We start from the raw sequence: 23,778 nt of genomic DNA on the forward strand, positions 1-23,778 counted from the left end.
AGCAAGGGCTTCCTTAGTCCCTGAAACTCAGAAAGAGGCCAAGAGGCCATGGCACAGGAGTAATAGGGAAAGAAGAGGTTCAGAGCCCTTGATATACCTAGATTATAATGCCAGCATCAGCATTATGGGTCCATAGGGAAGGGTTCTGTGTTCAAAAGCAGAGCAACAGGGCCTTACCTTGGTCCCTAGGACCCAGGAAGAGGTCATCTTTCAGAGTGTTTTTATTTGGCTCATATCCTTTGTGCCTCTTGATTCTGGATGCATAAATTCTTCAATGTAGGAAACTTCTCAGCAATGATTTCTTTGACTGTACTTCTTCATTGGAATTGCCTTCCTGGGCCTCAGAGACTCTAGTGATTATTATGTTGCTTGCATTGAATTAATCCCAAAGTTCTCTTGTCTGTTCTGAATTTATTTAGAGGCTTTTCCACCATTTTTCTGTTGTTGTCTCATGGTTCTCTGCAACTCATCTTGGTGCTCACTAATTTTGTCATAAGCTATTCTCACTTTGCTGGTGAAACCTTCCAGTGAGTTTTTCATTACACTATCAAATTCTTTAGCTCTGTCATTTATATTTTTCTCATTTCTGCTCTCATATCATCTTGACTTATTGGCTGCTTAGGTGTTTCTTTGATCTCCTTAAATATGCTCAACATTTTCTCTCTAAAGTCCTTATCTTTATATAGCTGTGATTATTGGTTGAGTCTTCAGACCTAGTTTTTGCTCATTAAGCATACTGGTTCAGCACCTCCATGAATGTGTGAGGAACGCCAAGAGAGAGATAGCCACAAAAAATCGCCTATCTTCGAAAACTCTTGAGCTAATTCGCCAGCGTGGTTTGGCACATGCCTCAGGCAACTGCAAGCTAACGTCCGAGCTCGCAAAGCAGTGCAGAGATGCGATCAAGGAAGACCTCAAAGAGAGAAGAGCAGAAGTACTGGTAGATGCGGCAGAAGCCGGGAAAAGTATTCGTAACGCCCGCCTGTCCTTGGCCAACTACAAGACCAAGATGACTGCCCTCCGACATCCTGATGGATCCATCACATCCTCCAGAACAGCAATGGAGAAGATTATCCATGACTTCTACTCAAATCTCTTCGATAGCCATGTCCACTTGCTGACATACCAAATTCCACAGGATGGATATGTCGTTCCCAACGTTCTCCCTTCCGAAATCCGACACGCCATTTCGTTGGTAAAGAAACAAACAGCACCCGGCCCAGACAAGGTCAGACCTGAACACCTGAAGAACCTGCCGTCAGTACTTATCAATACACTGGCTCGGCTCTTCACTCGCTACCTGTCTGAATGCAAGGTTCCGTCCCTATGGAAAACCAGCAGGACTGTACTACTGTTAAAGAAGGGAGACATCCATGACATTGGCAACTATCGCCTGATCTGCCTATTGTCTGTCATCTACAAGTTGTTCACTCGAGGCATCCTAAATAGGATTGGCAGAACACTAGAGGAAGGACAGCCATGCGAGCAAGCCGGGTTCCGCAAAGGATTCAGCACCATCAACCATATCCACACGATAACCAAGCACATTGAGGTTTCTCGGGAGTTCAAGATGCCGCTCTGTTTAACGTTCATTGATTTAAAGAAGGCCTTTGATTCTGTTGAGACGGAAGCGGTCATTGAAGCCCTAGCCAATCAGGGCATTCAAGCCCAATACATCAAGATCCTCCGTGAGCTGTATTGCGGATTCACTACCAGGATCTCACCATTCTACAAAGAAGTGATCGTTGATGTCAAGAGAGGGGTGCAGCAGGGTGATACTATTTCACCGAAACTCTTCAGTGCCACCCTCGAGAACATCATGCGATGACTGGAATGGGAAGGAATGGGAGTGAAGATAGATGGTCAGCAACTACACCACCTCCGCTTTGCTGATGACATTGTTTTAATAACACCAAACATCAGCCAAGCGGCACAAATGCTGGCCGACTTTGACCGTGAGTGTGGAAAGGTAGGACTACAGCTGAATCTTATGAAGACAATGTTTATGAGAAACAGCCTTGTTCCTGACGCCCCATTCGCTCTCAACGGAATGACCATCTCCGAATGCAACAGCTATGTGTACCTAGGTCGAGAGGTCAACATGACAAATGACCTGGCACCCAAGCTGCGCAGGAGGAAGTGAGTGGCTTGGAACGCCTTCAAGAACGTCGAAGAAATAGCTAAGAGGACGAAGAACCTCCGGCTCCGGGCACATCTCTTTGATTCCACTGTTCTTCCTGCATTAACATATGCCTCAGAGACCTGGGCCCTACGCAAACAAGATGAGAACGCCATTCAGGTCTCCCAAAGAAGAATAGAAAGAGCTATGCTTGGAATATCACATTTCACTCAAATGAGAGAAAGATTCCGGAGTTCTGACATCCGTCGACGATCAAGAATCAGAGACGCTGTCTCATTTGCCAAAGTGTCGAAAATCAGATGGGCTGGTCACGTAATGAGATTTAAAGACGACCGCTGGACTAGAGCTGTTACTGACTGGATTCCACGGGATGTCAAAAGACCGCGTGGCCGCCCACCTACCAGATGGTCAGACTTCTTCATCAAGATCATGAACGATCTGTTTGAGGCTCTTCATGTTCCTGGAGCGAACAGATGCCATTGGGCTACACTAGCACGCGACAGGGACAAATGTAGACGTTACTGGCACCCGCATGAGCAAATCGACGAGTAAGGGGAAGTTAAGTGATTAAGTGATTAAGTGAAGCATAGTGGGATTCTGCGCTGCTTTCCCATTGCATGTTTGTTGACTATCTTGAGGAAAGTTCCTTCTAAGCCCATTTTGGTCAGAGTTTTCATCATAAAAGGGTGTTGGATCTTGTGAAATACTTTTTCTGCATGTATTGATATGATCATATGGTTTTTATAAAGGTAAGATGATGATGGATTATGTTGATTGATTTCCAATTGTTAAACATTACTTGCATTCCCAGAATGAATCCCGCTTGGTCGTGGTGTATGATCTTTTTGATGAATTGTTGGATTCTTTTTGCTAATATATTGTCGATGATCTCCGCATCGTGTTCATCAGAGATACTGGCCTATAATTTTCTTTGTTAGTGTTGTCTTTGTTTGCTTTTGGTATTATATGTGCCTCATAGACGCTGTTTGGAAGAGTTCCTGTTTTCTCAATTTCCTGGAAATGCTTGAGGAGAACTGGCAGGAGCTCTTCTTTAAATGTTTGGAAGAATTCACTAGTGAATTAACTGGGCCTGGGCTTTTGTTTGGGGGAAGATTTTTGATTACGATTTTGATTTCCTTGATATGAATGGGTCTATTCAGGTATTCCAAGTCTTCTTAGCTCAGTCTTGGGAGATTGTAGGAATCCAGGAATTTATCCATTTCTCCTTTTCTTCTAGGTTCTCTTGTTTCATGGCATACAGACTCTCAAAGTAGTCTCTGATGATCGTTTGAATTTCATTGGTTTCTGTTGTGATGTCCTTCGTCTTTTTCTAAGCTGTGAAGTCAAATTCTCTACGTAGGCCCTTTCTACGTAGAAAAGGAAGAAGCATCCTGAGGAATGCTTGCAAAGCTATATATTTCCGTCTTAACACGGCTTTAGCTGCGTCCGATAGATTCTGGTAGCTTGTGTCTTCATTCTCATTTGTTTCCAGGTATCTTTTAATTTCTTCCTTGACATCCTTCCTGATCCACTCATTGTTCAACATTGAGTTGTTTAATTTCCAGGTGTTTGGTTTGGTTCTCTGTGTCTGTGTATGATTCGCTTATATCTTCAGTGCATTGTGGTCTGAAATGATTGTTGATACAATTTCTATCTTCCTCATTCTATTGAGGTATGTTTTGTGACCCAGAACATGGTTGATTTTAGAGAATGTTCTGTGTGCACTGGAGAAGAATATGTATTGTTTCTTTAGGGGGTGTAAAGCCCTGTATAGGTCTGTTACCCCTCTCTCTTCTATGTCTTCCTTCAAAGCCAGTGTTTCCTTGATGAGTTTTGTTCTTGTTGATTTCTCCAGAGTTGATAAGGCGATGTTGAAGTCTCCGGCTACTATTGTATTGCTGGAAATGTCCTCCTTAAAATCTGTTAGCAGTTTGTCTTAAGTATTTAGCTAGTCCCTCATTAGGTGCATATACGTTTCAGAGTGTGATTTCTTCCTGTTGTACATATCCTTTGATAACCAGAAAATGGCCTTTGCTGTCCTTTTTAATCTTTTTCAACATGAAATCTATGTTGTAGGATGCTAATATGGTCATCCCAGCTATTTTGAGGGAGTTGTTTGCTTTCAGGGTTGTTTTCCATCCTTTAACTTTGAGTCTGTGTTTGCTCTGATTGTTCAGATAAGTTTCTTGTAGGCAGCAGAATGTTTATTTCAATTTCTGGATCCATTTTGACACTCTGTGTCTCTTGATTGGTTTATTTAGACCACTGACATTGAGAGAGATAATTGTCATGGTGTTTTGTGCCATTTTTATATAAGTGTTTGTTGTGCTTATGGTATTTTCCTTCTTGAATTGCCGGAGCCCTTTTAGTCCTTCTTTTAAGTTTGATTTTGAATCTATGAAGTTCCTGAGTTCTTGTTTATCTATAAAATGGCATATGGTTCCATCGAGTTTGAGTGAAAGTTTAGCTGAGTAAAGTATTCTTGGTGAGGCGTTCATTTCATTGAGTTTTTCACTGTATCCCACCATTGTCTTTAGGCTTGCAGGGTTTCCTCTGATAGGTATGCTGTAAATCTAAGGGGTGCTCTTTTGTATGTGATTTCCTTCTTTGACCTTGCTGCTTGCAGTATTGTGTCTCTATCCACGGCATCCATCATTCTGACTATGGTATACATTGCAGTGTTTTATTAGGGTCTCTTTTAGCTGGTACCCTTATGGCTCCTTGGATCTGGATGTCTGCATTCTTTCACTCTGGGAACTTTTCAGCAAAGATTTCTTTGACTGTGACTTTTTCATTGTGGTTTCCTCCCTGTCCTACTGGTACTCCAGTGATTCTAATGTTGTTCCTCTTGGAGTCAACCCCTAGTTCTCTGATTCGTCTTAGAGCTATTTTGAGGTCTTTTCCCATTGTTTGTTGGTGCCTGTGCGATTTCTGTTGCTCATCTTCAAGATAACTAATTCTGTCTTCAGCTGTAGACATTCTACTGCTGAGTGCACCCACTGAGTTTTTAATTTCATCTACCGAATCCTTTACTTGGGACACCTCTTTTTGTAGCTTTCTTATTTCTGCTCTCATTTCTTCCTGTATTTTCTTCACTATTGTTCCATGTTTCTTTCATTCCTTCCTTTGATTTTCTGAATGTCTGCTCCTTTGATTCTTTGAGAAGTTCCTTGAACGTCCTCATTATTTCATCTCAGAATTCTTTATCAGAGAGATCGTACTTGTGGGTAACCCCTGTTGAGGATTCGGGACTCTTTTCTTCGTCCCCTCCTTGTAGTGGAGATTTGTGCTGTTTCTTCATGCCATTGTGGTTGTACAGGGGTAAAATCTTGTGGCTCACGAGCAGTGTTCCTTTTTATTGTGGGAAAGAATTCTGAATAAGGTTGGTCAACGGTGCTCAACCTTCTCCCCTTCTAGAAATGTCCTTCCTCTCAGGCATTAATCTGTGGTTTGTGATTGGCAACTAGTAAAGTGTTGGAGGAGGTGCTCTTTTATATTGGGCTCGAACAGCTTCTTGCGTATTGGTCTTTTGTTGGAATTGGAGTATGCCAGTGTATTATTGTCATATTTTGTTTGGTGTGACCAGGACTTGTCCCAAAGAATTAGGTGATACAGGTTGGGATGTGAGTCGAGATTGTTGGCAGTGGGAAATTGTTGACTGTGGGAACTTGTTGATTGTTGGCAGTGGGAAATTGTTGATTGTTGGCAGTGGGAAATTGTTGACTGTGGCCTATTTGCCTCAGAGAAGGCCACACCTACTTCGAGGAGGCCATGCTCCCTACAGTGGAGGCCACACCCCAGCCGGTCCTGGTGCTAGTCCACAGTCCTGGGCCCAAGGGCCTGTGCAATGGAAAGCCGGGGTCTGGGTAAGCATGAATGGTGGAACTCCAGCGAGTGTTCACTGGTGACAGGCGATGGGGAGTGTGGGGCTGGATGGGACGGGAACACACAGAAGGACTACCCCAGTTTTAATCTCTTAATTTGAAAAATGAATTTGACTCCCTAGATTTATCCCTTTAATTTCCTCTTTCCTTCACCCTTCAGGTACTCATCACATTTTTCTTAAAGCATAATGCATTTTTGTCATGTTTTGCCATTTTGTTACCTTTGGTTATTTATTTTTCACATATGGGTGAAACTAACAATTGTTTTTAACCTCCTGATTTTGCTCACTTAGCATTATCACCTGAGTTCCATCCATTTTGTAACAATGTAGTTATTTTTAATAACTGAGTAACATACCATTTAATACATATCACAACTTATTTATCATTTATATATCATTGTATTTTTTTATTTAAAGAACTCTTATTTACAAATTTATTTATAGTTGAGTTTTAAGAATGTGGTATTTCAACACTAGTCCCTCCACCAGTAATCTGCCCTCCACCGGTATATTTATATGTTATTTTATTAAAAATAATTATTGTACCTTAGGTAATTAACATTGGTGTATAAAACTGTACATAGTTCACAGTGAGAATTTCAAACCTCCTTAAAAGACAAAATAATAAAGTAGACTGTACTGAACAATTCTAAAACCTATGGCATTGTCATATAAAACCTATAGCCAAATAGTTTGTAATGGATAGGGGGAAGAGAAACAGACTAGAGGTTACAGAGTGACAGTGGTCCAGGGTCGGGTCGTGGACACCTTGGTGGTGGTGGGGTATAGTAATTTTTATATCAATGCCATAAATCTTTTTTTAAATGTAGGAGTACTGCTATTTATTCAGCCACTGATTAGATGATTGAATTGGTCATGAACTCAACCTTACTTTTTTTTCATAATTTTATTTATTTATTTATTTTCTTCTTATATTTATTGGGCTGGAGTGATAGCACAGCGGTAGGGCGTTTGCCTTGCACGCAGCCAGCCTGGCTGAGCCAAGTTCAATTCCTCTGCCCCTCTTGGAGAGTCTGGCAAGCTACCAAGAGTATTCAATATGCCAAACACAGTAACAAGAAGTCTCACAATGGAGATGTTACTGGGCCTGCTCGAGCAAATCGATGAACAATGGGAAGACAGTGGTATGAGTGGTATTTATTTATTGAATCACTGTGGGGAAAGTTACTAAGCTTTTAGGTTTAAGTCTCGGTCATACAATGATCAAACACCTCTCCCTTCACCAGTACTAATTTTTCACCACTAAGAACCCCAAAACCCCAATATACCCCTTCCCACCCCTCCCAATGCCTCTGAGGCAGATGATTTCCACTTAACTCTTCTCTACAGTGATTACATTCATTATTTCGACAAAATATGCACCATTATTGTTTGGAATTCCCCCCCCCCCACAGCAACAATCAGAATTGCTGAAAACTCACTGTGAAATACTTTGTTTTCTATAGCTGGTAATGAGAATCATATACTGATTTTGGATTTCTGCAAATAGCCAGATAATTACGAGATTGCTTTCTGTGCATCTGGTGTTATGGTTGTGCTGGAGAGCCACTCGTGGGGGGCAACTTGTGGCCTTGGTAAGGCATAAAGGATGAGCTGGCACCATCCCCCTTCCCATGAGACTGCAGTTTCCCCATCACCGCCGTCTCATACCTGGATTTCCTATAAACTCTGAGGTGGCGGCCCACCTTGCTGCTTGGGGTGGGGGGGGGAGGCGGAAGGTAGCAACACCCTTTCCCTCCCGGGGAGGCATGGCGCCGTAGTTTAATGCATGGTTCATTCACTTTTCTGCCACAAGCTGCTGGGCTCTGGACTTTTTAAGTCCTTTTGCCTCTGGAGTCATGGCTGTGCCGAAAAGATGCTCGTGGGGGGCAACTCGAGACCTCGGTAGGGCGTGAAGGACGAGCCGGAACCACCCCCATTCCCATGAGACTGCAGTTGCCTCGTCACCACCAGCTCATACCTGGCTTTCCAATAAGCTTTGAGGCAGCGGCCCTTATGCTGCTGTGGGGGTTTGGCTAGGACTTCAATGACTGCTTCAGTCTCAACAGAATCAAAGACCTTATTTAAATCAATGAACGTTAGACAGAGCGGCATCTTTATCTCCCAAGAAACCTCAATGAGCTTGGTTATTATGTGGACATGGTCGATGGTACTAAATCCTTTTCGGAAACCAGCTTGATCGCACGGTTGTCCTTAATCTAATGTTCTGCCAATCCTATTCAGGATGACTCGAGTGAACATCTTGTAGACAACAGACAACAGGCAGATTGGGTGACAGTTGCCAATGTCGTGGAAGTCTCCCTTCTTGTACAGTAGTACAGTCCTGCTGGGTTTCCATTAGGACGGAACCTTGCATTCAGACAGGTAGCGTGTGAAGAGCTGAGCCAGTGTATTGATGAGTACTGATGGCAGGTTCTTCAGGTGTTCGGGTTTGACCTAGTCTGGGCCAGGTGCTCTTCGCTTCTTTACCGATGAAATGTTGTGTCGGAATTTGGAAGGGAGAACGTTGGGAATGACATATCCATCTGTGGAATTTGGTATGTGGGCAGTTGGACGTGGCTATCGAAGAGATCCTAGTAGAAGTCATGGATAATTTTCTCCATTGCCCTTCTGGAAGATGTGATAGATCCATCAGGATGTTGGAGGTCAGTCATCTTGACTTCTTGTTGCCAAAAGAGAGGCAGGCGTTGTGAATGCTTTTCCCAGCTTCTGCCACATCTGCCAGCAATGCCGCTCTTCCCTCTTTGAGGTCTTCCTTTATCGCTTCTCTGCACTACTTCACAAGCTCGGACGTTTGCTTGTGGTTGCCTGAGGCTTGCGCCAAGGAAAGTTGGCAAATGAGCCTGAGAGTTTTTGAAGACAGGTGTCTTATTGTGGCTATCTCTATCTCGGCATTCTTTGCACTATCATGGAAGTGCTGAACCAGTTGTTCATATTCCTCATCAGTGTTGTCAATGACAGCATCTTCCCATGTTGCTGCAATAGTGCCAAAGAGCTCCCAGTTATTGGTCATTCTGGGAGTTCTCTTCTTAAACTTTGCAGCTCTTTCTCCTCGCTCCGTGAAGTAGGATTTTTCATGAAGGAGATGGTGGTCCGACACATCATAAAACACTTAATACAAGATTACTGCACCATATTTTACTGGGTTCAAATATGGTTTGAACCATTGGAACACCTGCAAGGACGATTAGAGGCTGCCCTCAATGCCTCTATCCCAGTTTCTGGCTATTGTAAAGAGTGCTGCAGTGAAGAAACAAGTGCAGATATCACTTCGACTATACATTTTTGCCTCTCTGGGATATATTCCCAGGAGTGGTATTGCTGGGTCAAATGGGAGCTCAATTTCTAATTTTTTGAGAATCGTCCATACTGTTTTCCAGAAAGGCTGAACCAGTCGACATTCCCACCAGCAGTGAAAGAGTGTCCCTTTCTCGCCACATCCGCGCCAGCACCGGTTGCTTTTGTTCTTTTGGATGTGGGCCAGTCTCTGAGGTGTGAGATGGTATCTCATTGTGGTTTTGATCTGCATCTCCCTGGTACATCTACACAATGGTGTACTATGTAGCTGTTAGAAAAGATGAAGTCATGAATTTTACATACAAGTGGTACAACATGGAAAGTATCATGCTAAGCGAAATGAGTCAGAAAGAGGGATAGACATAGAAAGATCGCATTCATCTGGGGAATCTAAAGAAACAAAATATGAGATTAATACCCAAGAATAGCTGAGATCAACACCAGGAGGATTACTCCATAGCTTAGAGGCCAGCCGGGCATTCTAGGGGAAAGGGCAGCTCAGATAGAGAAGGGAGTACCAAATAAAGTGTGTTTGGAGGATCCTCCCAGGAGGGGAGATGCATGTTGAAAGTAGACTATGGACTGAACATGTTTGCCACTCAAAGCCTCTTTTGCAGACCACAACACCCAAAAGGAGAGAGAGAACACAGGGGATTGCCCTGCCACAGAGGCAGGGTGAGATGGGAAGAATGGGGGTGGGAGGGATATTATCCATGGTGGTGGAAAATGGGCACTGGTGGAGGGATGGGTATTTGATCATTGTATAATCGAAACCCAAGCACAAAAAATTGTAAATCTACAACTGTACCTCATGGTGTTTCACTAAAAATAAAAAAAATCTAATAACAACAATTTAGATATAATAGAGGGAAAAAAAGTAATGTGGAGTTCATGCCCAATTCAATCAGCTTAATCAATGGCTAAATAAATAGTAGCACTCCTATATTAAAAAAAAGAAAAGAAAAAGAACAGCCACATATCATAGTCTATTTATTGGAATAAAACATACAGTGTAATATTCTCAGCATCTTGAAGTATTTTGTGAACCCCTTACTTTGGCCCATAGGCATTCACTGTCATGAATTTTTCTATTCCTGATGTACTTGGGTTTTTTTTACTAATTTTTTATGTTTCAACCCTTTTCAAAATGTTGCTACCTTGTTACGTTCGAAAATGTTAGGTTTTTAACTTCCTCTTTGACTCAATAACATTCTAGTACTAAAAAAAAAACTATCCCCTCGGAGAGCCTGAAAAGCTACCGAGAGTGTTTCACCCGGATGGCAGAACCTGGCAAGCTATCCGTGGCATTTTCGAAATGCCAAAAGCAGTAAATACAATGGGTCTCATCCCCCTGACCCTGAAAGAGCTACCAATACGGCAGTGTTAGGAAGGATGAGGAAGGAGAGGTTGGTAAAATCTCAGGGCCGAACTAGGCTGCCAAAATGAAGAAGGACAAAAGTACTTTCAATGCACGTACACTGCATTAAGTGTTCTATAAAGAAGACCACACCTTATGCAAGATCATTGTTGGTGATTTTAATGCCAAGATAGGATTGAGATGATCAGCCGAAGAACTTCACATTGGGACCCATGGCCTATAATGGAACGAAAAGGGTGAGAGACTTTCCAAGTTCATCATGTCGACCAAGACCATCCATGGAAACTCACAATTCCAGAAGGCCGAATCTAAACGTTGGACATGGGAGTCTCCTGGTGGACGGTTCCACAACAAAATTGACCACCACTTTACTTGATCACTTGACTTCTTATTAATGGTCGATTTGTTCGAGCGGGCCCCAGTAACGTCTCCATTTGTCCCTGTCGTGTGCTAGTATAGCCCAATGGCGTCTGTTCGCTCTAGGAACACGAAGAGCCTCAAACCGATAGTTCATGATCTTGATGAAGAAGTCTGACCATCTGGTAGGTGGGCGGCCATGCGGTCTTTTGACATCCCATGGAATCCAGTCAGTAACAGCTCTAGCCCAGTTGTCATCTTTAAATCTCATTACGTGACCAGCCCATCTGATTTTTGACACCTTGGCAAACGAGACAGCGTCCCTGATTCTTGATCGTCGATGGAGCTCGGAACTCCAGATTCATACTCTCATTTGAGTAAAACGTGAATATTCCAAGCATAGCTCTTTCAATTCCTCTTTGGAAGACATGAATAGCATTCTCATCCTGTTTGCGTAGGGCCCAGGTCTCTGAGGCATATGTTAATGCAGGAAGAACAGTGGAATCGAAGAGAAATACTAGGAGCCTGAGGTTCTTCATCCACTTACCTATTTCTTCAACGTTCTTGAAGGCATTCCAAACCACTCTCTTCCTCCTGAACAACTCAGGTGCCAGGTCATTCGTCAGGTTGACTTCTTGACCTAGGTACACATAGCTGTTGCATTCAGAGATGGTTGTTCCGTTGAGAGCGAATGGGGTGTCAGGAACGAGGCTGTTTCTCATAAACATTGTCTTCATAAGATTCAGCTGTAGACCGACCTTTCCACACTCATGGTCGAAGTCGGCCAGCATTTGTGCTGCTTGGCTGATGTTTGGTGTTATTAAAACAATGTCATCGTCAAACCGGAGGTGTTGTAGTTGCCGACCATCTATCTTCACTCCCATTCCTTCCCATTCTAGTCATCGCATGATGTTCTCAAAGGTGGCACTGAAGAGTTTCGGTGAAATGGTGTCATCCTGCCAAACCCTTCTCTTGACGTCAATGATCACCTCACTGTAGAATGGCGAGATCCTGGTAGTGAATCCACAATACAGCTCATGGAGGATCCTGATGTATTGACATTGACTGCCGTGTTCGGCTAGGGTCTCGATGACCGCTTCAGTCTCAACAGAATAAAGGCCTTCTTTAAATCAATGAACGTTAGACAGAGCGGCATCTTCAACTCTCGAGAAACCTCAATGAGCTTGGTTATCGTGTGGATATGGTCGATGGTGCTGAATCCTTTGCGGAATTGACCATATCATATTAAATCGACGCTTTTGCCCACTACTATTGTGCTACAGATGTTTCAGATGACACTTTTCTAGCTTGAAGAGAATGTAGTACAAAAACTCAACGATATAAACGCATCATTAAGAATACTATATCCAGATAAATCACTATATATATTTGAAGGAACAATACAGAATTTCAGGCACAGGAAACAGTTTAGGAAGTTTATGGCTTAAAACCAGTTTTTCAAGAAGCATTAAAGGTTCTTCTTTAAAAGATAGGACAAACTTCCCAGCATGTGACATTGAATATGGCATTCACTCACGTTGCTTATGATTGCCCTCTACTAGAATAAAAAATATATGTTAACTCCTAGTTTTCTAAGGGATTTTGTATTTTTAATGATGAATTAATGTCTCATTTGTATTGAATTTTCTATGTCTGATGAGGTTTTTTGGTTTCCATAGGGATTTTATTCTATCTTTTATTTATTAATGCAGATACTTAAGCAGTATCTACAATAATTTTTAACATAACTCGAATATTCCCTTTCTTAAAATAAAGCACACTTTACATTTCTACATGCCCATTGATATTTCCCCTTTAAATATTAAGTCTCTTCACTCTTACTAAATTTTACATGTGTACAATTTACTTATTTCATGAAAAATTTCAAATGTGTTATCACAGCATTACTGATAATATTATTTTAATTTATATCACTGTAAAAATGAAAAGATTTTATTTTTGAAAAAAGTATTATATCATTAGCCTATCATTGTTTTACAATTTGTGAAATTTTAGGGCATTAGATTTATTTATCTATATGTGTGTAGTTGTCACCACTTTCAAAAAAGAGAGAGAGATGTCTCCCATATGTGAGATAAAGAAAAACACATAGTAAGGGAACAACATATGGTAAAAATAATCGGAATTGAAGTGTTGTTTAAGTAACTGAGCTTACATGTGGGTGTGGGGGAGAGTTTGGAGGGGTCCTTGGAACAATGGTGAAGGAAAGTCGGCTCTCATGAAGCTTGTGGTATTGGTATTGGAATGATATATATATATATGAAGTGTGATTAACAGTATTGTAAAATCAATAAAATGGTTTAAAAAACACAAAAAAAACCCAGAAGGTTGTTTTGTTTCCTGATGCATCATGTTAGTCTATGTTATTTCATGGTTGATTTAGTCCATTGGCATTATGATCCCGTTACTCATTGACTTGCTCGAGTGGGTATCAGTAACATCTCCATTCGTGCCTGTCGCATGCTAATGTAGCCCAATGGCATCTGCTCATTCTAGGAACACGAACAGTTTCAATCCAATCGCTCAGGGTCTCTATAAAGAAGTCTGACCATCTCATAGGTGGGCTGCCATGCGATCTTTTGACATCCCATGGAATCCAGTCGGTAATGGCTCTAGTCCAGCGGTCATCTCCAAATATCATTACGTGTCCAGCCCATCTGATTTTCAGAGCCTTGGCAAATGAGACAGCATCCCCGATTCTTGATAGTCGATGGAGGTCAGAACTCCGGATTCTTTCTCTCATTTGAGTTAAGCGTGATACTCCAAGCATAGCTCTTTTGATTCCTCTATGGGAGACCCAAATAGCATTCTCATCCAGTTTTCTTAGGGCTCAGGTCTCTGAGGCATATGTTAATGCAGGAAGAACAGTGGAATCGAAGAGAAATACTAGGAGCCTGAGGTTCTTCATCCACTTACCTATTTCTTCAACGTTCTTGAAGGCATTCCAAACCACTCTCTTCCTCCTGAACAACTCAGGTGCCAGGTCATTCGTCAGGTTGACTTCTTGACCTAGGTACACATAACTGTTGCATTCCCGTTGAGAGTGAATGCAACGATAGGAACGAGACCGTTTCTCATAAACATTGCCTTTGTGAGGTTCAGCTGTAGTCCAACTTTTCCACACTCACGGTTGAAGTCGGTCAGTATTTGTGCCGCTTGGTTGAAGTTTGATGTTAAAAGAACGATGTCATCAGCGAAACAGAGGTGGTGTAGTTGCTGACCAGCTATCTTCACTCCAATTACTTCCCATTCTAATCGTCGCATGATGTTCTCAAAGGTGGCACTGAAGAGTTTCGGTGAAATGGTGTCACCCTGCCAAACCCTTCTCTTGACGTCAATGATCACCTCACTGTAGAATGGCGAGATGGTAGTGAATCCACAATACAGCTCATGGAGGATCCTGATGCATTGACATTGACTGCCGTGTTCGGCTAGGGTCTCGATGACCGCTTCAGTCTCAACAGAATAAAGGCCTTCTTTAAATCAATGAATGTTAGACAGAGCGGCATCTTCAACTCTCGAGAAATCTCAATGAGCTTGGTTATCCTGTGGATATTGTCGATCATGCTGAATCCTTTTCAGAACCCAGCTTGCTCACATGGTTGTCCTTCATCTCGTGTTCTGCCAATTCTATTCAGGGTGACTCGAGTGAACAGCTTGTAGACAACAGACAACAGGCAGATTGGGCATTAGTTGCCAATGTCGTGGTTGTCTCCCTTCTTGTACAGTAGTACAGTTCTGCTGGTTTTCCACTGGGATGGAACCTTGCATTCAGACAGGCAGCGTGTGAAGAGCCAAACCAGTGTATTGAGTACTGATGGCAGGTTCTTCAGGTGTTTGCGTCTGACCTTGTCTGGCCAGGTACTGTTTGCTTCTTTGCTGAAGAAATGGCGTGTTGGATTTCAGGAGGGAGAACTTTGGGAACAACATATCCATCCTGCGGAATTTGGTATGTGGGCAGATGGATGTGGCTATCGAAGATATCTGAGTAGAAGTCATGGATAATCTTTTCCATTGCCCTTCTGGAAGATGTGTTAGATCCATCAGGATGTCAGAGGGTGGTCATCTTGGTCTTGTAGTTTGAGAAGGACAGGCAGGAGTTGCGAATGCTTTTCCCAGCTTCTGCCGCATCTGCCAGCACTGCTGCTCTTCTCTCTTTGAGGTTTTCCTTTATCACTTCTCTGCACTGCTTTGCGAGCTCGGAAATTAGCTTGTGGTTGCCTGAGGCTTGTGAAAAGCCACATTGGCTAAAGAGCTTGAGAGTTTTCGAAGACAGGCATCTTTTGTGGCTATCTCTCTCTCGGCGTTCTTCACACAATCATGGAGGTGCTGAACCATTCAATCGTATTCCTCGTCAATATTGTCAATGACAGCATCTTCCCATGTTGCTGCAATAGTGCCAAAGAGCTCCCAGTTGTGGTCGTTCTGGGAGTTTTCCTCTTAAACTTTGCAGCCCTTTCTCCCCGCTCTGTGTAGTAGGATTTTGCACGGAGGAGATGGTGTTACAATCCGTTTGGAATTTTGGGACAACAGCAACATCATTCAGGCAAGACTGTTGATTAAATATGATGTGGTAATTTTTGTTGTGGAAATGTCCATCGGGAGACTCCCATGTACAACGTTTAGATTCGGTCTTCTGGAATTGTGAGTTACCATGGATGATCTTGGTGGACATGATGAACTCAGACAGTCTCTCACCCTTTTGGTTCCATTATAGGCCATGGTTCCCAATGTGGAGTTCTTCGACTGATCTTCTCAATCCTATCTTGGCATTAAAATCAACAACAATGATCTTGTAGAAGGTGTGGTCTTCACTATAGAACTTCTCCAGGTCCATGTAGAACTTCTCAATTTCTCCTTCATCATAATTGGATGTTGGCACACAGACAATGAAGATAGAAACTCTTGGCAGTGAGCCACATCTATTCAAGTGTAATCGTCCTATTCGGGTTGTTAGACATTTGAATGAACCAATGTTTATGGCCAAGTTCGTGTTGACAAGGACACCGACACCACCGCCACCTATTTTGTTGCATGTTCCGAGGAACAGTTCTTCCCCAGTGTTGAAAATGGTGTGATGTTGTTGATGCCTTCTCCTCTTGGTCATACCAATGATGTCCTACTTGATCTTTTGTGTTTGCACCATTGTTGGGTAACATTGCTTTGTCCTTCCACAAGAAGCTTAGGTTTTATCTGGTTACACCTATCAATCTGGTTACACCCATCACAGTGCTCAAGAGGCACTTCCATTTCCATTGTGTTTACATGTAAACATGTAAACAGTCTTCCCTACATTCTCCTTCCCACCCAGTTAATCAGCTTTCCCCTTAATCAGACTTTGTTAATCTGTAAGATCAGTTTCCCAGAAATCTATGATTTTATATGTATAAATGAAATATTGCCTTTTTCCTCTCCTTATGCCTTATGAACAGTTTACTTTAAGGTAATATCCTTTTTGTATAGATACAGAAAGACCGTTAACATTATGCTTTGTAACTTAGGATTTGATTGGCCTTGAATATTATTCACTCCCGGGCATCTGCTTTCTCGACTTAAACCTCAGTTGCCCTTAGTTCCTAACACCCCAAAAGCAGGGTCCCGACGAGGGACTGAATGGACCCAGGGCAAGCTGTGAGCTACCCTGGCAGCGAAATGGGCCAGGCCAAAGTGCCACGATTCTTAACTATAAGTTAAGAGTTTGATCATAGACAAATGCTGTCATGATCCAAAGGTAACGATGAGACTAGGATCCTGCTAGGGGTGGGAAAGACTATCTGGCCTGAGCACCGTAGTCTGAGATCGAGATGGCCCTAGGAGAGCAATTCTATAAGTTTAAGATATTTCTTACTGTATCCATACAAAATAATTTATATTATATTCTTGTATGCTTGTCGGACAAGGAGAGGAGAGGCACGCCCATGGGATTCTGCTCTAGGGTGGGTCCTCCTGCTGAGGAAGGATCTGTCCTAGGAGTGGTCTTCCCTGAGGCCAAGATTTCTACCCCTGTTGATCTCCACCCCTATTGATTTTGACCACACCTATATGTAATTGTTTCCCCCATTCTCTTGGAGAGAGATATAAGGAGACTGTAGATTGGGCAGGGAGCAGAGACAGAAGGAGAGATGAGGGGAGAATCAGAATAAACTACGACTAATACTTACCAGCTTGGCCCTCGTTCCTTCCTCTGCCTGGCCATCGCCATTGACCTCTCTGGGGTGGGAGAAGGGTGAGACTACCGAACGCGGGCGGCGGGAGAGATAGAGCCACCGCCGCTGTGGGTGCCGTGCTCCCTATCTTGAGTGAGTTTACACACACCATCAGGTCCTCGATGGATGCATCCAATGCCAGTGTATGTGCATTGAAAGTACGGACAGTCATTTTTGTCTTTCTTCACTTTGCAGCCTAGTTCAGCCCTGAGATTTTATCAGCCTCTCCTTCCTCATCCTTCCTAACGCTGCCATATTGGAGGTTCTTTCAGGATCAGGGGAATGAGGCTCACTGTATTTACTGGTTTTGGTATATCGAGTGCACAACGGATAGCTTGTCAGGTTCTGCCATGTGGGCAGAACACTCTCAGTAGCTTGCCAGGCTCTCCAAGTGGCATAGAGGCTTTTAGGGCAGCCTCTAATCATCCTTGCAGGTGGTTCCGCGGTTCAAACCATATTTCAACGCAATCAAATATGGTGTGGTAATCTTGTATTAAGTGTTTTATGATGTGTCGTGCAGCCGCATTGTGGCCGCGGAATCCAGAAACTGTTTTGGAGTGTGTCGGTGGCCGGGTAGTGGAGGTAGTGGGGATAATGGAAGTCTGCCAGGCTGCTGGGATTAGGCAGAGGATCTCTGTTCCCGCATCTGTTGAGCCTGGAGTCCGAGGTCACAGAGTTCCACTTTCCTTGCTCTGTGGGGCTTCACTCGTGCGTGAGTCTCGGCCTGAGTGTCCGGAAAGCGTCCTGAAGTGTGTCAGTGGCCGGGTCATGGAGGTAGTGGAGGTAATGGAGGTCTGCTGGGCTGCTGGGAGTGGGCATTAAGGTAAATTATTTATATGAATGGATTTTTTGTCATATTTGTACGTTGACTTTGGCACTTTATTTTTTGACATTTCCTTTTTATGTGTGGCCTTTGACTGTCTTTGCCAGAGCTGAATTTATTCAAAATATGTCCTCAACTGTGGTTTGTTTGAGAATATTTAGTTTTTAAATTTTTATTTAATTTTTATTTTTTTATTAAATCATAGTGAATACATTTACAAAGTTGTTCATGATTGGATTTCAGTTATACAATGTCCCATCGCCCGTCCCTTCACCAGTGTTCATTGGTTCTCAAAACCAATGTTCCCAGTTTCTGTCCTACTCTTCTCTCCTCAGCCTGCCTGTAAGTAGACACTTTTCTTTCTTTCTTTCTTTCTTTCTTTCTTTCTTTCTTTCTTTCTTTCTTTCTTTCTTTCTCTTTCTTTCTTTTCTTTCTCTCTCTCTCTTTCTCTCTCTCCTTCTCTCTCTCTCTCTCCTCCCCCACCACTTGTGGCAAGTTTCCAACCAGGGGCCATTCCTATTGGCCTTTGTTTCTACTGTCCTTAGGCATTAGTCTCATACTGGTTTTCTTTTTTATCTCACAAATGAGCCCAATCATTCTATGATTCTATGTCTATCCCTCTTCCTCTGAATCATTCCACGCAGCATTATACTATCCATGTCTATCCATTTATATGCAAATTTAATAATTTCATTTTTTCCCAGTATCTGTGCAGAATTCCATTGTGAAGATGTACATAGTTTCTTTATCTAGTCATCTTTTCTCAGGTCCTCGGGTTGTTTCCAGATTCTGCTATTATCCCTGCCTTCCACTCTGAGTCACAATCTTGTTGGATAGAGGATTATTGGTTGGGGTTTCTTTTCATTAAAATTTTTTTTCTTTTCTTTTCTTTTCATGAATCACTGTGAGGTACAGTTACAGACTTACAAGCTTTCGTGATTACATTTCAGACATACATTGATCGATTACCCATCCATCCACCAGTGCCCATTCTCCACTACCAATGTTCCCAGTATCTCTTCCATCACCCCCACCCCATCCCCCCTGTCTCTGTGGCAGGCACATTCTCTTTTACTCTCTCTCTCCTTTTGGGTGTTATGGTTTGCAATACAGGTAGTAAGTGGCTGAGAACACATGACTGGCTAAAGAAATTTTGGTACATATACAAAATGGAATACTGCACAGCTGTTAGAAAAAAATCAAATGATGAAATTTTCATATAAGTGTATCAACATGTAGAGTATCATGCTAAGTGAAATGAGTCAGAGAGAAAAGGACAGACATAGAATGACTTCTCTCTCTTTTTCTTCTCTGTCTGGAATCCGTATGATTCTGAGGTTGTTTCTCTTGATATTGTCAATAATTTCCATTATAATCTCTTCATTTTTTCATTTTCTTTTCTGTTACCTATTCTTTCTTGCTAGAGTTATTTATTCTATCTTCAAGTATTCCAATTTGCCTATCAAAGTGTTTCTGAGGCTTTCTACTACATTAGTAAGTTCCTTTACTTCTATTCAAATAAGTTCTTTCATTTTTCCAATTGGGCTTTCTTCAAGCTTACTGACTTTCTGCATGAATGTCATTTTTAAATCATTGAGCATTAACATGATAGTTGTCCATAGGACTTCTTCAGGCAATTTTCAGAAGTAAAATGCAATTGAGGAATGCCCCCCCAGATTTTTGGTGCCATCTGTTATAATATCTTTGTTCTTTTATTTTCCTATATTCTGAGGTGCTATGGTTCCCCATTGATGGGATTGGGCTGGGTTGGTTCTATGTCCAGAAAGTACTGTACAATTTGTGCTGGGGAAAGGTAGGTATCTGGCAGAGCCTGGGACCTTTGCTACCACATTGTGTCTAGGTCCCATTTTTCAGTGATGTTCTTTCTGTGGTGAGAGGATGAAACCCAAGAGTTTACAACAGGACTTTAAGTGTAAGAAGTGGGTGGAGTACGGTTGTTGGTTCAGAATTTTGGAGATATCAGGAGAGCATAACAGGGCTAGAGTAGAGCCAATGTCCCTCAGGCACACACCTAATATAGATGCTGGAGGGATTTCCCTAAACTTTTCTCTAACTTCCACAGAAGCTTTGTCTGGGCCATGAGCAGAGGAATATAATTGTCATTTTTAATTTACTAAAAATTTGATTCTTTGGACAACTGAATTTGGTTGCAACTTATATTCTTCCCTGAAGAATGTTTCATGTGTACTGGAGGAGAGTATTTATTAAGCATTCTGGAGGCTCGAGATTATTATATATGTCTATCAGGCCTATTTATTCCAATTCTTCTTTTTTTAAATTTTTTATTAGTGAGACATCATGAGGTACAGTTGTAGACCTACAAATTTTTGTGCCTGGGCCTCAATCATACAATGATCAAATACCCATCCATCTACCAGTGCCCATTTCCCACCACCATGGTTCCCAGTATCCCTCCCCCCATCCCCCCCATCCCACCCTGCCTCTGTGTCAATTCTTCATATAGGGCTCTTGTTTTGTTATTGACGTTACGTCTGGTTGATCTGTCCAACACTTGCGCTGTGTTACTGACATAGAGTCTCTTCATGTCTATTAACAATTGATTTATACAGTTTGCTGCTTTTTCTTTTAGTGCACCTATGATGATAGGAGTTACATTCTCAGTATGTAGCAATTCCTAAACCATTGGGCAATATCAATATGTCTTATTATTTTCTTTTGTTTGAATGTCCTTTAGTTCAATAAAAGTGTGGTCATATCTCCTTTTTATTAGCCATTCTTATTGTTTTCCAACCTTTCCCTCGAAGCTAGTATTTATTGTGGGAGAGAGGTGAGTTGCATTTCTTGTAGGCAACATAAAGTTGTATTTTATTTTCTGATACATCATCCACACTATGCTGTTTGATCAGAATATGTGCTACATTGATATTTAGATAAATGATTGATATAAAATTGTCATGTTTTTCTAGGAGGACAGCGATTATTATTGCTGTTTGTTTTTATAGAAAGCCATTCAGTATTTCTTTGTTGTTGTTTTTAATTGAATCATTGTGAGACACAGTTACAAACCTGTTCTTATTTGGGTTTCCGTCGTACAACATTTAAACACCCAAAGCTTCACCAGAGTACATTTCCCACCACCAATATCCATAGTTTCTATCCCACACTCCCAGGCCTGTCTCTCTGGAAGGCTCTCTCTCTCTCTCTCTCTCTCTCTCTCTCTCTCTCTCTCTCTCTCTCTCTCTCCTTTAAGATTTGCAATATAGGTACTGAAAGATTATCATGTATATCCCTTTACCTACTTTCAGGATTAAGTTCTTGTCCAGAGTGATCATTTCTATTATTGTCAAAATGGGCCCTTCTATATCCTAACTGCCCTCCACCCCACACACACTTACGACAAGCTTCAAACAGTGGAATAGTTGGCACCTGTATCTACTGTCCTTGAACATTAGCCTGCGCGACATTCTTTTTATATCCCATAAATAAGTGCAATTATTCTATGTCTGTCCTCCCTCTGACTCATTTCACTCAGCATGATGCTCTCCATTCCCACACATTTATAAACAAATTTTATTAATTCATTTTTCATGGTGGCTGTGTAAATTCCATTGTGTACATGTACCATAGTTTCTTTATCTATTTGTCAGTTCTTGGGCACTCAGGTTATTATCAGACTCTGGCTATTGTGAACAGTGCAGCAATTAACATAAAAGTGCAGATGGCTTTTTCGCTATGTGTTTTGGGCCCCCTAGGTACTTTCACAGAAGTGGTATTGCTGGGTCATATGGAATCTTAATTTCTAGTGTTTTGAGGAATGACACATTGTGTTCAAAAAATGCTGGCCTAGTCGGAAATCCCACCAACAAATGAGAGTCGTTTTCTCCCTGCATCCACATCAGCACTGGTTGTTACTGTTCTTTTGGTTGTATACCAGTCTTTGTGGTATTAGATCATATCTTATTGCTATTTTGATTTGCATCTCCTTGATGATAAGTGAGGTAGAGGATTTTTTCATGTCTTTTTGGCAATTTGAATTTGTATTTTAAGGAAGTTTATGTTCGTTTCCTCTCCCCACTTTTGATGGGATTGGATATATTTTTCTTGCAAAGTTTTATCAGTTACATACATTTTTGATATTAAAACCTTATCAGATAGGTATTGGGTAAATAACATATCCCATTCATAGGCTGCTTGGTATCTTGGTCACTGTTTCTTTGGAGGTGCCAAAACCTCTTAGTTTAATGTAGTCCCATTTGTTTATCTTTGCTCCCACTTTCTTTGTTAGTGGTGGTTCATCTTTGAAGATACCTTTAGCTTCACTATCCTGGGGGTTTATGCTTACGTTTTCCTCTATGTATTTTTGGTTCAGGTCTGATATTGAGGCCTTTATTACACTTTCATCTGCCTTTTATGCCTGGTCTTAGAAAGTGGACTGTATTCCTTTTTTCCCTTTTTTTGCATGTAACTTCCCTGTTTTCCCAGAACCATTTGTTTAAGTGTTTCCTTGTTCCACTCCATATTTCTTTCTCCTTTATCAAAGATTAAGTAATCATATATTTGAGGGTCTGTGTAAGGATATTCAATTTCATTCCTTTATTCTTAAGGTTTGTCTTTATTCCAGTAACATGCTGTTCTAATTACTACCACTTTCTAGTTCAGTTGCAAGTTGGAGAAGGTGTGCCTCCCATCTTCTTTTTTCCACATGGGGATTTATTCTTCCATTTTAATTTCAGGAGTGTTTGATCTATTTCTTTGAAAAATGTCATGGATATCCTTATAGGGACTGCGTTGACTCTGTATAAAGCTTTTGGGGTTATTTCCGTTTTGACAATGTTAAACCTCTGAATCCATAAGCATGGGATATCTCCATTTCCTCGTGTCCTTTTTATTTCTTGAAGCAGTGTTTTGTAGTTTTTCTTGCATAGGTCATTAACCTCTAAAAAGGTGAAGCTTATTATGAGGTACTTGATTTTCTGAGGCACAATTGTGAACAGTATTGTTTTTTTCAATATCTCTTCTCTTTCATTATTTGTATATAGGAAAGCCATGAACTTTGTATTATTGATATTGTAACTTGCCAATTTGCTATAAAAATCTATTGTTTCTATGAGTTTTCTTGTAGAGTCCTTAGGATTTTCTCAGAATAGTATATTGTCATTTGCAAATTGTGAAAGCTTGATTTCTTCCTTTCCTATCTGCATGCCCTTGGTATATTTTGTTTTTCTTGCCTAACTGTTATGGCAAGTTTCTCTAACACTATGTTGAATAGGGGTGATAAGAGTCGTCAAACTTGTCTTTTGTCTCTTCATAGTGGGAAAAATATTAGATTTTCCCCGTTGAGAATAGTGGTTACTGAGAGCTTGTCGTAGATGCCTTTTTAGTTATATTGAGGAAAGTTCCTTTGACTCCCATTTAATTGAGAGTCTTTATCCTAATTGGTTATTGGATCTTGTGAAAAGCTTTCTCTGCATCTATTGATATGGTCGTATAATTTTTATTTTATTGATACGATGTATTATGTTGATTGACTAGTGACTCTTCAACCATCCCTGCATCCTAGGATGAATCCTACTTGGTCTTGTGAATGTTAAACCATTATTACATCTCCCAGGTGACTCTTGCTTGGTCACGATGTATGATCTCTTCTATGACTTGTTGGATTCTATT

The sequence above is a fragment of the Sorex fumeus genome, unplaced genomic scaffold (assembly GCF_029834395.1).
Source record: "Sorex fumeus unplaced genomic scaffold, SorFum_2.1 ptg000073l, whole genome shotgun sequence".
In the NCBI taxonomy this organism is placed as follows: domain Eukaryota; kingdom Metazoa; phylum Chordata; class Mammalia; order Eulipotyphla; family Soricidae; genus Sorex; species Sorex fumeus.